Source organism: Octopus sinensis, linkage group LG7 (assembly GCF_006345805.1).
Source record: "Octopus sinensis linkage group LG7, ASM634580v1, whole genome shotgun sequence".
Taxonomy (NCBI): domain Eukaryota; kingdom Metazoa; phylum Mollusca; class Cephalopoda; order Octopoda; family Octopodidae; genus Octopus; species Octopus sinensis.
The window spans coordinates 113,083,374-113,100,129 of NC_043003.1; positions in this window are offsets into that span (position 1 = coordinate 113,083,374).

Genomic DNA, 16,756 nt, shown 5'->3' on the forward strand with positions numbered 1-16,756 from the left:
GGGTATGTTCTTTTATACAGATGTACAATTTCCTGGCGGTGCTCCCTACGCAGGATGCTCCACATTTACTGCAGACTACTTCCTGTACGACATAGAACATAGAGCACGTTTTGATGTCGTTGATGGGTGGGGCAATTGGTTATGTGGATCTTTTCGGTTTCAACGGCAGTTTTTTCTAGCGGTGTCATATAAAATTGTCACCCATTATTATGACCCTAGTATCGATCTATTGCGTTTCAATCTGTTTTAGGATTAGGGTTAGTTATGGTTAGGGTTAGGGGTGGGGGGAAGGGTATCTTTTTTTTCTTCACAAATGTAAATAAACCCAATCTGTTTCTTAACGAGAGACATATCCATTCGGCACAGAATGTTTTTTACCTCAATAGACGTCAGTGATTGGTTTAATTGCAGTAATTGAAGAAGAAAAAACAACAAATATCTTACAAACTATAAAATTTTCTCAATAAATCCAAGAGAAAAAGATGTTTTATAAACACATTCGACCAGTATACGAAGTTTAAAATTTTTTAGTTACCTAGAAATTATGTTAAAAACTGCCGTTCAAACCGAAAAGATCCGGTTATTTTGTATCCGAAGATACTCTCTAGTATTTTTACTCGGCAAAACTTTCCTTAGAGATGGACCGGAGCGCCATCTGTATGTTGCTCCCCACTCCTGCTGATTCCATATTGTATAGTTGCAGTTGGTCTGTTATTAGAATTACCAGAGGCTGAGAACATAATTATTTTTTTCTGTTATATGGTGAATTGATAGTATTTACATTAAGATTGTTATAAGTTTATATGTATGCTTATTGTAAAATTCTTGTTGACTGGTTCTTGAAATTTCGGCATTCACCTTTCAAGACTTGAAGATTCGCTCACCTTGAATTTAAGATAGGTATTATTATAGTCTCCTTCGCTATACACAGTCACCATATTGAATTTGCTGTTGTTATTCTTAATTTAGTATCAAAATTATATATATATACATATGTGTGTGTGTATAATAATAATAATACGGCAGTTTTTAACATAATTTCTAGGTAACTAAAAAATTTTAAACTTCGTATACTAGTAGAATGTGTTTATAAAACATCTTTTTCTCTTGGATTTATTGAGAAAATTCTATAGTTAGCAAGATATTTGTTTTTTTTTTCTTCAATTTCTGATATTTTAACCAATCACTTACGTCTATTGAGGTAAACAACATTCTGTGCCGTATTAATATGTCCCTCGTTTAAGAAACAGATTGGGTTTATTTACATTTGTGAAGAAAAAAAGATACCCTTCCCCCCACCCCTAACCCTAACTAACCCTGACCCTAAAAGAAATTGAAATGCAATAGATCGATACTAGGATCATAATTATTGGTGACAATTTCATATGTCACCGCTAGAAAAAAACTGCCGCTCAAACCGAAAAAATCCGTTTATAAATTAAAATATTTTCAAAGTTGGATATGTGTTCATGAATTCAGATATTTACAGAATCCAAAATTGGTCACGTGTTCGTATTCAGACGTGAATATTAAACAGTATAAAGTCACAAAAATACGAGACACTTGAAGCTAGTGAATTTGGACTACTTTCCTTAAATGTGTATTCAAGGGATCAACTACTGCGTAGCTAGTGGGGTCTTCTACATGTTTCTAAGAATGCAAACAATGAACGCAAATCTAAAAATGTATATGTGTATATGTGTGAATTGAATAAAGACAGGCAAGGAGTGCGGATCTGAGTGTATATGTGTGTGAATATGTGGGTGTAAGTTTCAGTCACTCTCAAAGATATATAATGTGTAAAAAGCGCAAACATATCTCATGGTTCTATGAGATAAGCGAAGTAAAGAATGTAAACATGTAGCAGTGTAGATCAGTGTGTGTGTGTGTGTGAGTGTGGTTTTTTTTGTATATGGTTCGCTAAAAAAACTAGCATTAACTGGCGCCCATTCACATGCAATAATATCAACACAAACGAACACGCATACACACAAACATACACACATATACGCATACATATACGATTTTTTTCGTCCTGTGCGTATGTATGCTCGACGTGACTGGAGGTTTAGAAAAACACACATATACACACATAGATGTATATACGTATATACGACGGGCTTCTTTCAGTTTCCGTCTCCCAAATCCACTCACAAGTCTTCAATCGGCCCGAGGCTACAATAGAGAACATTTGTTCAAAGCGCTACAGAATGGGACTGAACCCGGAACAACGTGGTTGGGAAGCAAGCTTCTTACTCCACAGCCACGCTTGCACCTATTACACACATACATACGTACATATGTATATTATATATATATATATATATATAATATATATATATATATATATTATATATATATATATATTATATATATATATTATATATATAATATATATATATGCGCCGGAGTGGCTGTGTGGTAAGTAGCTTGTTTACCAACCACATGGTTCCGGGTTCAGTCCCACTGCGTGGCACCTTGGGCAAGTGTCTTCTACCATAGCCTCGGGCTGACCAAAGCCTTGTGAGCGGATTTGGTAGACGGAAACTGAAAGAAGCCTGTCGTATATATGTATATATATAAGTGTGTGTGTATATGTTTGTGTGTCTGTGTTTGTCCCCCTAGCATTGCTTGACAACCGATGCTGGTGTGTTTACGTCCCCGTTACTTAGCGGTTCGGCAAAAGAGCCCGATAGAATAAGTACTGGGCTTACAAAAGAATAAGTCCCGGGGTCGAGTTGCTCGATTAAAGGCGGTGCTCCAGCATGGCCGCAGTGAAATGACTGAAACAAGTAAAAGAGTAAAAAAAGGTATATATATATCATATATATATATATATATATATATATATATATATATAGTTGTATTCATAATATATATAATATATATATATATATATATATATATATATATAATATATATGAATACACACGTACATATATTCATATATTTGTGTACATACGCGTATGAATGCGTATATGTAAGTATGCTTCTAGATGGATGTATACGGGAGAGTGATGTATGTCTGCGTGTCTATGTATATATATATATTAAATACGCACGTATATATGTGTGTGTGTGTGCGTGAGTGTGAGTGTGAGTGTTTGTGTGTGTGTGTGTGTGTACAATTGATACATTGCTACAGAGATATGGCTTGATTGCCATCAATACATAGAGACAATTAGAAGACAGTAGTAGAAAAATTGGAGGAGAAAGTCACTCGGAAAAAAAGTAAAAATCTATTGAGACATCAAAAAGCCCGTCGTTTCCAACAATTGAAACTGGAATTGAAATGGTAATAGAATAGTTATGAAGTGGCTTGTTTGTCTTGCGAATATTTGCATAAGAGTGGCGCCGAAGAGTCCTATCCTTGACATTTTGGGAGTCAGAAAAAAGGGCACTGCTGAACAAGGAGCTTTGGAATTTGGAATTTTGATGTTGAGAGGAGTTTAACATAATAATATAAAATGTTTGATGTCTTCCATATTACTGCGTCTCATCACATATACTTACGAATATATACATACATTCATAGATGCACGTATACATTTGTACATACATACATAACTACATACATATACATATATATATATATATATATATATATATATATATATATATATATATATGCATATATATACTACATATATTCCATATATTTGGTGTACATACGCGTATGAATGCGTATATATAAGTATGATTCTAGATGGATGTATACGGGAGGGTGATGTATGTCTACGTGTATATGTAGTATGTATGTATATCTCTCTATCTATCAATCTCTTTCTCTCATTCTCTTTCTCTCTCTTTCTCTCTTTCTCTCTCTCTCTATATATATATATATTATATATATATATATATATACTATATATATATGATATAATATACATAAATTTACATACATACATACATATCATATATATACCTATACAGACGTATATGTGTGTGTATGTATGTATGTATATATATATATATATATATATATATTATATATATATATATATATATATATAGATATGATATATATAAATTATATATATATATATCTATATAATTTTTCCCTGTAAGTTTGGAGTTATACTCCCTATTATCATCATCATTATTATTATATGTAATATGCAGCCACCAGCCTCTGAAGGGCACAAAGCAATCGAAAAATGAATATAAACAGCAACATAGGAGACCTACAACAAAAACAAAATACAACCACATTTCACCTCCCAAAACCAAACAACGAAGACAGAACTATGGAAAGACCATAACACCGAATAATATATACATGAACTATGTATCCGCTGACCAAATGGCAAACCAAAGAGGCAACTCTTTTTTACTAACTTATCTAGAAAATATGAAGGCCGACCTAAGCCAGGAGATCCAAGAAGCTATCAGCAACCATTTATGCAAAACACAAGGAACACCCACCCACCACCATCTAGAAAATCATACACACACAATTCCATACAAAAACTACCCTCAGTGCTACCTCTGAACAATATAAAACATAACTTAGAACAATGCAAACATCAAACTACCTTTACCTCGACATTCCTGTTAAATGTACGTGGCATCAACCACGTACATTTGTTGTTTGTTCCTTCTCGAGCCATGCCTGGCTCATTAGGGTCGGTATGCCAGTTTCTTGGCGTATAGGTTCCCCACCTGGACGGGACGCCGGTCCGTCGCAGGTGAGCTGCAAGATGCAGGAGGAAAGAGGGAGAGAAAGTTGTGGCGAAAGAGTCAGCAGAAGTTCGCCATTACTTTCTGCCGGAGCTGCGTGGAGCTTAGGTGTTTCGCTCATTAACACACACATCGCCCGTTCTGGGATTCGAACCCGCGATCCCTCGACTGCGAGTCCGTTGCTCTAACCACTAAGCCATGTGCCTCCAACAAAAGATACATTGAACTAGTTCTTCTCGAAGCAGTAAGGCACCACCAAATACAACATAATATCGCCCACCCAGATGCTACGTTTCCATTGAATGACAGACAATAAACAATATCATGATAAACGTTGCTACATCGTAAATGTATCGCCAGGCTGGACAATTCTTTTTCTTTTAAGCTTATCATTGTTTTCATTATTTTTAGATGAAATAATAGAAAGAAATCCTTATTTATGTGTTATTCTTTTTGTTTTAGTAATTTCTTTCTCTTGCCGATATTCATCGTCTTTTTTTTTTTACCAAGAGCCACAAGTCTAAGTTATCAATGAATATAAATAAATGGAAATAGACGTCATTGACATGCAAGCATCCTTTATGTTAGACAGACGTATATTTTTTCTCTCAAAGCAAATGATTTCACATACTTCAGCCAATTTTGTGTATTATCTTCATTGAGTCTAAAATATAATCATATGCTTCAACAATTAGCTAATTGTTTCCTTTCTAAATTAATCACAGTTTTACAGTTTATGCTATCTTACACAAGCGTGTTAAATGCCAGTGGAGCAGGTATTTAATATCGTTTATCTGGTGTAAAATAGTTCGCAGCCGCGTTGAACTCTACGATACGAACATTTCTTGGCTAAATTTCTCCGAAGTATTGTGGTCTATTTTTAAGAGTGAGGTAGAATAAATCCTGAAATACGAGCTTACAATATACATACGTATTAATAGATACATATATACATGCACACACACACACACACGCACACACGCACACACCCACACACACACACAGAGAAGAAGCCATCTCTTCCAGCTGACGTTTATAGCCCCAGGAAGACATCTCTTCCAGCTGGCTAACGACACACGTTCTGTGTCCCATTAGTATTTGTGAGGGGAGGTCATCGCTCCCATCTCTAGCCTTACGGGATACACATTGACTCGAGTTTCTGGATGGTTACCCGTCCTCAGTGTGTGTTAATCACCAGCTGGTGAAGAAAACTCATTCCACTCGCAAAATACTATGTTTTTTCCAGCTCCCATCAATAGTACTGTCCTGTATAGGACACCACACTAGGTTGGCAATTATATGTTACGATTCCGTATTGCTACTGTTTATACCTCTCTCAGAGATTTAATATAGCTTATTTCTCCTTTTTCGAGATCAGCGATAGTTTGTACCCTATCAAAAGTAAACTAATAAACTAAATGAGAGCTGCAGAGCAAGATATCTATACGGTTTCAATTCTCGGTTGAATAAAATTCATTTTTACACAAAATTTGAGATAGAAATCATGCGTTCACAGATATTTGTAATCGAACTCTGTATAACTAAATGGATGGATGCTTGGCTATTAAATTATGGCAATTAAATTATAGATAACTGAACGAAATAAGGCTGCTAATCCCAGAAGGATTTGAATTTTGATCGTGGAAATACAAACCTACATACTTGTGTAAGGTAAAAGAAAAACTCTACTTCTTCGGCCTTCCTCCCACCTTATTTATCTCCTTTTATTAATGATATAGTCATTGACTTACCACTAGACACACAGACACTGGTGTAGAACTCTATCAAGTTTATATTAATTTATCGACCATGAAAGGAGTGGAAGTCAAACTAGTTAGGATTTGAACTAAGAAACGCAGACGGCCGTAACTAAATCTTGGAAACCATTTCAATGGACATTCTCATATTTCTGCCTCTCCGCCACTTTCTTTCTCTTCGATTAATAATAAACTCTTACATTACTTCCCATTCTGTAATTAATTTTGTTCATGCGGAAAGTAATAATGCAATCTCGTTGTTGCTATGGAAGAAAGATCCAGAAAAATTTATTGCGTCTTCTCATAAACATAAGTGAAATACCAATAACGTATATATATGTATATATATAAATATATATATATATATATATATATATACGCACACATTTACACATTCCATTACCAAAATATGTACAGCTAGTAGACATACACACAAGCCGCCGCATGTGTGCGTGAGTGCATCATACCAAACAACCAATGGCCACTAGGTGAAAGTCTATCAAGTGTAAAGTATTTTAGTAGTTCAGCTGAATCTCCTTACAAGGAACGTTTGAGGCAAGTTAACCGTTTGTTTTGCATGCACAGACATTTGGGATTTGTCGTGTGTAAGCCTATAAGATTTCACATTTGTAAGTTGTTTTTCCTTCCTACGTTAATTCTTCATATTACATACCACTATAATCTCTCTCTTGTACAAAAAGTGTGCATGTATATATCTGTGTGAGTTTCCGGAGCAGTTTCCAGTGTATTAATGAGTGACTTATAATTGCACAAGTTTGTTCCTACTATTTTCAAACAGTTAGAGAGACGAATATCGCAGTGTGCAATTTCTTTTGACCCAAAATATATAATACGTTTGTATGTGATCAAAGAGAAATCGATATAGCATAAATATGTACAAAAAAGAAAATACGAATGTTGGATCGAATTTGGCAGCCTGGGCTTCGATTCATATTGGAATTCACTGAATTTCACTTTCATCTTCAAAGCGCCTGAGAAAGACATGAACTTTCGCACATCTTATTTCCTTATAAGGTATTTTTTTGTGTGATAAATAATATATTACTGGGACAATCTTGTTATTTTGGGTTTTACGCAACAAAGTAATAAATTTCAAGACATGAAAAAAAAAAAAAAAGATAAATTAAGAGCGTCAAAAGTTAAAGTCAATAAAATCTAAAAAATAGTTTTGAATATGTTGCGTACGGACGAATGAATAATTATTTGAATCTGTTTCGACGATTTAAGACTCTGATTCATATTATATTGTAATGCTACACAACATATACTTGAAGCTTGAAGAACAATGGTTCTCAACCAGCTTTTAATTGTGGGCCCCTTTGGCTCTTATTTTACTTTACTGGACCTTCGTAGCCATTCGATGTATATTAAACAAATCCTACTGCATTTTTATAATTAAATATTATTAGGAATTGTATAAAAAGAAAATAATATTTTGTCTACTGCAAAATTATAACCAATTTCTTGCACGTAAATTTTAACAGTAAAATCTTATGTGAACTCCCTTGGGTCATATGGACCCTGAGTGTAAACCACTGCTTTAGCGTAATCTGAACGCAAACACAGAGTAACAGAGTGCAACAACAACGTGCCTTAACTTATAGTTAAAAACCAACGGACTTTCGAGCAGTTTTTGTTTCTTAATTTTAATGAAAACACTTGGAAGACATTTGCCAAAAGTAGAACAGTGACAACTTCTTAAACTGTCGGTCAAGTATGTTAGTTCCAAGAATAATTTAGATATATTAAATTAATAATTATCAAAAAGTAATTATCTTCAAATATCTTTAAATTAACTAGGATGTTGTGATAAAATACACCGAAAATGGTGACACAGCAGTCAAAAAATTGTAAAGAATAGGGATTTTTATAGAAAAAAAAGCACCTTTTGATGTAAATAATTTTTGATCTTAACATGGTCAGATTTGAATTTTTTTCTTCTACGGAATGAAGAGCAAGTCCTCTTCTATCAGTTTTGGCCAACTTGCGCCGCAGGGTCTCGGAGGAGATAGTTTTAGTTGAAGGCTACAAAACCTGCGACACACACACACACACGCACAGACAACTTCCGCTTTACATGTATAGATTGGATTTTCAGATGGAAGTCAAATGTAATTATTTAAACGCTCCGATTAAAAAGAAGGGTTTTTAGCATGACGCGTGTTATGTCCCCGGTAATTTCCTTTCATGTAAATAAATGTTTACGTTGATTTAAAAGATTTATCCAAATTCGTTGTATGTACATAGTTTTTTTTATGTAGGGTCTTCCAAACTTTGTTAATCTATATGGTCGTATATTGGCATTAGAAAATGTTTTAGTGGCTATCACATTTTTTTGATTTATTATTTATTTATATGTTGTAATTCTGTATTATTACTTTCTATATTTTTTTATATGTATATTGGTATGAATAATTTGAGTTTTGGTTAGAGAATATTATAAAAATGAAAGAATTTTGTCCATTTATTTCCACTGTCCACCTGCGACTTTGATTAAATTGATTAGGAATACTACGCGATGAATATTCAATACCAAACAATCTTAATCTCCATATTTAAGCTGCATTAAACTTTGGTAAGCTTACCTTTACCTATTCGCACCTGAAAGGTGGTGATCCCTTTCTTCTCTTCTGTTTGTTATTACCTTTGTTTACCTACCAATGCGTCGTTTCATTTTAAGGATGCTTATTTACCCATCCATTATGATATTTCGACTGTTGTCAAATACGTTTTAGCGTTATCGTTCTAACCTTTTGTAAACAATCACATATGATTCGTCCCAAAGAATCAACCTTTAAATAAAACTTTTGCTACCACTAGCGAAAGCTATACCTATCTTTCAGAAAGCACCATACCAATTTCACTTCATGCGGCATTCGCTGTTTCGTTATGCGCAGGCTATGTGGGAAGACTACAATAAAGGGGCTTTTGTTAGCTTATAACAGAATCGATAATCACTAGGTACACTAAAACCCATTTTTCTTTTCCAGATAATACAAGCATGCCACCTAAAAAGATAGCCTGCATTGGCAGAAAGCCTTCTGCAACGCTGGCAGACTAAGGAAACTGAGGAACAGAGGCCCTGTAGACTGTTGGTAAGAGCTGCCGCTGCGGAGTGCGTGCTGCTGAGGCAAGGGCTGCAGAAACCCCCACAAAAGCGTGCTGTCAGTCGGGCACGCAACGCGGCATTCACTTCCGTCACGAGGGCCGAAGAGGTCCCAGAAGAGAGTGCTATCTGTCGGGCAAGCAACACTGCATCCACTTCTACCGCGAGGTTGGCAGATGACGATAACCATCGGACGATGAGACTTCAATCTAATGACTGAGACTTCAATCATGCTACTGGAGGCCATCGATTAGTCGATGGGCATCAAAGGCGCTCAACTATGATCCTGCCGAGGATTACGCCATTCATCGAGAGATTGTTACGGGAGTACGTCTGTAATATGTCCATTTTGCAAGGCTCTCAGGTGGGCTGGAGAATCCAGTGGCCTATATATACACTAATTCAAATTCAGAAAATAAAGATGTAGCATTAATATAATTTATTAACTGCAAACATTCAACACATTCTCTTACAGCTGTTTCGATTTTGCCCAAAGAATTAAATTTCAATAATTAAAACATTTCACTAGGCAAAATCTCATCATCAGAGGAGGTTATAAGATATTGTTTCCAAATCATCTCAACAGTCTAGATGCACTTTTATAAAATATTCCAGGCACTGTTGTATGTAGAATTATTTGGTTCCTAGTGGGTATAAGAAGGCATACTATCTACTAAGTCATTACAAACAGAAGTATTCTAACTGATGGGGCAGAAAGTCTTGAAATTGAAGGAAAAACAGTGTAATCACCATATTCGTCCATTAGCTAAATGTTTAGCCAATTAATCGATCATTTGTTTAATCGTTCGATTAATGAATCAATAGAATTTGTATATATTACATACTCATATAAATTTAGTTTGCTTGAAGCATTGACAAATATGAAAATAATAATCTTTTTAAGAACCTGCTAGAAAAACAACGGAACTAAAAATATTCATCCATTCTAATCGGGTGAAGTAGTTCTTGACAGTGGAACCACTGGACAGTATAACGAACAAAACACACCTTTCGTAAAACGATGTTGCATTTCTTAAATTCGAAATTGTTTGAATTTTACCAGACACGTCATTTTCGAAGTTACGAATGGAAACTAAAGGACTTATACAAACAAAACCGACTGATTCAATAATTGATCGATTAAACAAACGATCGATTAATTAATTGGCTAAACATTTAACTAATTGACGAATAACAAAAATGTGAAATTGAACCAGTGCATGTGTTTTTATTCGCTTCAGATAAAATAAAATCTGTTTCAACACACAGGTTCACATTAAGAATCTTCCTAATCACATACAAAAACGAAAGACACATAATGTTAAATTAGCTTAATATTGTACCAAGTATCAAATAAAATGCAATTTCATATATATTTATATATTTATATATCTTCGACGACAAAATGATATATGCTTCATTTTCAAGATTTACCCGTAATGAAAGAAAGGAAACAAATATGCTCGCGAACAGAAACAAAGTAACAGGCCCGACAGGTCAGGACGTTCGCGTGGGGCTCAGTTCAATTCTGGGGCGCTCATTGAATGCAGCCTTGTTTATCTAAGAGTTAAGCTTATCATACTACGAAAGAATATAATATCAGACCACACACAAAGAGTATTGTTGAGTTCAAGGTGGGCCCCTCTCGAAGGATTAAGGATAAGAACATAGATTTTGAAAAGTGTATCATGCCATGTGCTTATTTTTTTAATGCATGTATATAGGTGTGTGTGTATCTGTTCATGTGCGTGTGTAGTATATACAAACACAGACATACATAGATATACGCATGCATACATACACACATACATGCATGCATAGATATGTATATTTATATAGGTACATTCACGCGTACACACACATACACATATGACACATATGACAGAGACAAATGAAGGTCGAATGGTAAAAGCTGTTAGAATCAAATGAACGAAGGAATACAATACGATAGCGCGTTAGAATATGCTAAGGTTGAAGAATATGCGTGAGTGTGTGTGTGAGTGTGTGTGTGTGTGTGTTTGTGTGTGCGTGAGTCTATTTGTACCGTTGTTTGCGTGTATGCGCTCCATCTGTGTGATCTGTGTGGTTTGTGGGTGCTGGTATATATATATATATATATATATATATATATATATATATATATATATTTAAAATCACAATAAGGATCAAAAAAATTGAATATTACTTAATAACATCAATTTAAAACACCAAGTGGCCTAGCGTAAAAAAACTGGGATACAGTAAAAAATATTATTTATATATATATATATATATTTATTTATATATATATATATAATATATATATATATATATATAGTTTTGTATTCCGTTAAGAACGTATTGTACAAAATGGAGCTCGTTCAGCCTTTGAATTGGGCAGATACCCGGAGGAATTATGGTATACTGCCAATTCTAGGTTCAGACATTCCTCGTATGTGAAAAATAAACAGCTAGTTCCTATTATACAGGTAAACCGTTACTTAATTTAAATTTAAATCCTCTACATATGCTGCATCGAAACACGTGTAGTGGTCATTAAAAAGCCGTCGAATCGTGCTGCATCTTACTTTTGACTCTATTATTTATTCTTTCACACACACACACACACACACACACACCACACACACACACACACACCCTTTCTGTATCTTTGTTGTTTACTGAATGACTTTGGAGTGGTGGGATTCCATATCAGCACTCCTGAATGTACGTTTTGCTCTGATTGTTGGCTAGTTGGTGTATGAGGGAATTTGACTCTGCTGCCCTCATCTACACATCATACCTATTTCTTTACTACCCACAAGGGGTTAAATATAGAGGGGACAAACAAGGACAGACAAACGGATTAAGTCGATTACATCGACCCCAGTGTGTAACTGGTACTTAATTTATCGACATCGAAAGGATGAAAGGCAAAGTCGACCCCGGTGGAATTTGAACTCAGAACATAACGGCAGACGAAATACGGCTACGCATACGACGTAGTCAAACATTAGCACCGCCAGTTCAAATGTGGTCGGACATCGGTCGAAAGTGCTTCTATTCCTGGACGACCAAATTCCGCCATTGATGATGACACCATCCATAAAATGGAAGCCACCATTTTGGTGGATCGCCACATGATTATTCGGCCACCAGCCCAAGAAGTGCGGATAAGTGTAGGGTCAGGGGGAAAATTATTCACGACTATTTGCACATGTGGAAGTTGTTTGAACGATGGACTCCCCGGATGCCCACACATTTTCAGAAGCAGGAACAAGTCAATTGCTCCCAGGCTCTTTTGGCAATGTGCCAAGAAGACGAGGAGGAATTTTTCGGCAAACTTATCACACACGTTAAAACATATGTCCATCACTATGATCCTGAGACTAAAAGCCAGTCGAAGCAATGGAAGACTGACATCTCACCTCTTCCAAAGAAAGCTCATGTCCAAACCTCAGCAGGCAGGGTGATACTCAGTCTTTTGGGACCAGCGCGGAGTAGAGATGATGGATTTCCTGGCAAAGAGCACTACAATTAACTTCACCGCTGCAGAGAAGCAAAGAGGCCTGACCTGCTAACCAAAAGGGTCCACCTTCTTCAAGACAACGTCCCAGTTTATAATGCGCAGCACACTCCTGCGCTATAAAATCCTTCCTCATTCTCCTTGCTCTCTCGACCTCGCATCATCTTCTTTCCACTTCTTTCCAACCATGCGGTCTTTTCTGAAGCGGAAGCATTTCGAGGTAAAATCTTAATTCCAGAAGCAACCTACTGATTTCTACAGACGAGGTCTTCACAACTGCATAAAGCAATATGAGAGGTGGGTCACCATTGGTGGTGGCTATGTAGAGAAGGACTAATAGTTATGGGAAGTGGGTCAGGGCAAAGTTTCAGATCAAAGATAAAGACCAAGGAAGAGATCTTGCGTGTCTCTTTATTTGCTGATGACTGCGCATTGATTTCCCGCACTTTTGAGGGAATTCAGGAAAGGATCGATAGATTTGCTGCGGCAGTTCGTGAAATTTGAACTGACTACCAGCATCAAGAAGACTGAAGTGTTATTCCAACCAAGGCCTGCGGCAGGACATACTCAACATTTAATAGTGATGATAAACAACAAGCCTTTCAAATGGATCGGATCATTTAAATATCTTGGAAGGACAGTCAACTTTAAGAGTACTCTTCACGACGAAGAATAGACGTTAGAATAGCGAAGGCTACAAGTGTTATTTAAAAACTTGCCCATCGTTTGTAGGATGAACAAGATGTCAGTCTGAAAATGAAAACAAGTGTATACAAATCTTGTATATTCAGTACACCTTTGTATGGGGCACACACACGCACACACATACACACGCACATACACACACACACACACACCACACGTACACACACTCTCTACAACAGACATATAAAGAAACTTGCAAGCTTTCCCATGTGCTGTTTGCACAACATATGTAACATAAAATAGCAAGATAAGATATAGTGGAGGTACATAGCCTAGTGGTTAGAGCAGCGGACTCGCGGTCGAGGGATCGCGGGTTCGAATCTCAGACCGGACGATGTGTGTGTTTATGAGCGAAACACCTAAGCTCCACACGGCTCCGGCAGAAGGTAATGGCGAAACTTCTGCTGACTCTTTCGCCACAACTTTCTCGCACTCTTCCTTCCTGCATCTTGCAGCTCATCTGCGATGGACCGGCGTCCTGTCCAGGTGGGGAACCTATACGCCAAGAAACCGGGAAACCAGCCCTAATGAGCCAGGCATGGCTCGAGAAGGAACAAACAACAAGATAAGATATCCAATGCAAAGAACTAAGAAAAATGTGATATCTCCAATATACAAATTATTCTGTTGAAAGTTCAATGCTGATGGGTAGGACATCTTGTTCGAATGAAAATTGGACGTTTTCCCCAAATTTTTCTGTATGTCCAACAAGTGGAGGGAAATCGTGACAAAGAAGACCTCACCTTTGGTATTAGGATAAGTTGAGGCAATCACTAAAATCTCTACAGCTTAACCTGACATCATGGGAAAGACAAGGGCTAGATCGATCTGCTTAGTGTAAAATGTGTCACGATGCATCCAAACAATCTGAATTGAAGATAAAACAAAAAATAGAACTATATCCCGCAACCAAAAGACACACTTGTCCACTCCCGGTCAAAATTATAATTATCGATGTCCCCATTGCACCTTCATATAAAAATCCATATCAGGACTGAAACTACATTCACGCATTCATTGCAAATAAATTCAGATTCTTAGTTCCTTTTTTTCCTTTTTCTTTTTTTTCTTGTTTTTATTAATCTCTTTAACCTTAAGTCTAAACCGACGGGATCGACCATCATCACACACACACACACACAGATAAATACACACACATACACAAAAAATATATATATTTGTGTTGCCATGATAGATCGTTAGCCACTACACACATTTTTTCTCTCCTTGTGTCTCTCCTTGTTTTTTCTGTGTCCCTTTCTGTAGAAGAGCGTAGACTCGAAATGTAAAATACTTTTTCTAATCTTGAGCGTTATACTAATACATCTGTTTGTTTTGTACACCACCTGTCTTCGTCTTTTGTTTTTTTCGTAAAATCTCCCTATATATATATATATATATATATATATATATATATATATATATATATATAATATATATATATATACATACATACCTTTGCATTATATATGAATATTATTAGAAAGGTGCTGGAAGCCGGTTGCATTACCAGATAGCTTGGTCTTAGGATTCAGTTCTTTATTCCATATGGTGTGAAGCCAATCATTGCGGGAGACGGTCACGTTTTTGAGAATTAGCGACATTTTATGCATCGAAATAAGAAACAGAAGTACGAGAAAAACTTCAGTTTTATATACATATATACATACATACATACATTCGTATACACATATGTGTGTGTATGTGTGCTTGTGTGTCCATGTGTGTGTATGATTATATATATATATATCCCGTTCCTGAGAGACTTTGTTGCATGCAATCAAGCCTTATGCATAGCACTTACAGAAACGCACCTGAAACCGGACATAGCAGATGCGGAGTTACACATACCACAGTATGCTGTACTACGGACCGACAGGAAAGAAAGGAGTCATGGAGGTGTTGCTATGTACATCCGTGAGGACCTCACACCCCAGGTCCTCTTGTCATACTCAAACTCGGTGTGTGACACACTAATTGTACATATTAGGCAACTTGATGTAGTTGTGTGTACTACATATCGCCCTCCAGATGCCCCAAGCCATGTGGGCAAGTTTGAAGACTGCCTTATGAAAATAGAAGAAATTCTAACCACATTAGAACAACACATAGGTGTGCTTCTTATGGGAGACTTCAATCTGCCCAATGTCAGATGGCCCGAGGGCCTTTCTCTCCCAGGAATGACAAGATGTGAACGAGGACAGGCGAGGTCCCTCCTGAACCTCATCAACACCCTGTACATGGAGCAGGTAATACTCCAACCAACCAGGGCAGGTAACACACTGGATCTCTGCTTCACAAATGACATGGATCTCATCCATAATGTGAAAGTGACACCGACACTACTCTCGGATCACAACATGATAGAGCTGACCATGTACGGGCCAAAAGAGAGCACGGACATGCAGCCTACAAGAAACCCTCAAAATCTTTCCAGCTTGAACTACCATAAGGCAAACTGGAAACAAATTGAGAAAGAGATCCTCAAACAAAACTGGCCTAAATGTCTCTCCTCGCCAGACATCGACGTGAAACTTCAACAATTCATGTCTGTAATGCAAGCCATATGCTACAAATGTGTCCCAGAGAGAAAGGCCACTGTACACAAGAACAAAATCCCCAGAGAGAGGAAAATTTTAATGAGACGGCGTACGAAATTTTCAAATCGCCTAAACAAACAGAATGAAAGCAGTGAAAAGTCCCGCCTAAAAATAAAACTGTTGGAAATCGAAAAATGTCTGCAACTCTCCCATGAAAAAGAAAGAGCAGACAAAGAAGCCTGGGCTATAGAAAACATAAAATCTAACCCCAGAGCTTTCTACAGGTATGCCAAAGAAACAGCTACAGTGCACACTTACAGGAAAACCAATGAGGGTAAGTGAAATACTGAATGAGCAATTCAAGAGTGTTTTCACTCCACCCCTTGGGCATCTCCAAATCACCAATCCAACTGACATTTTTACCACTGCAGATATAAAATCA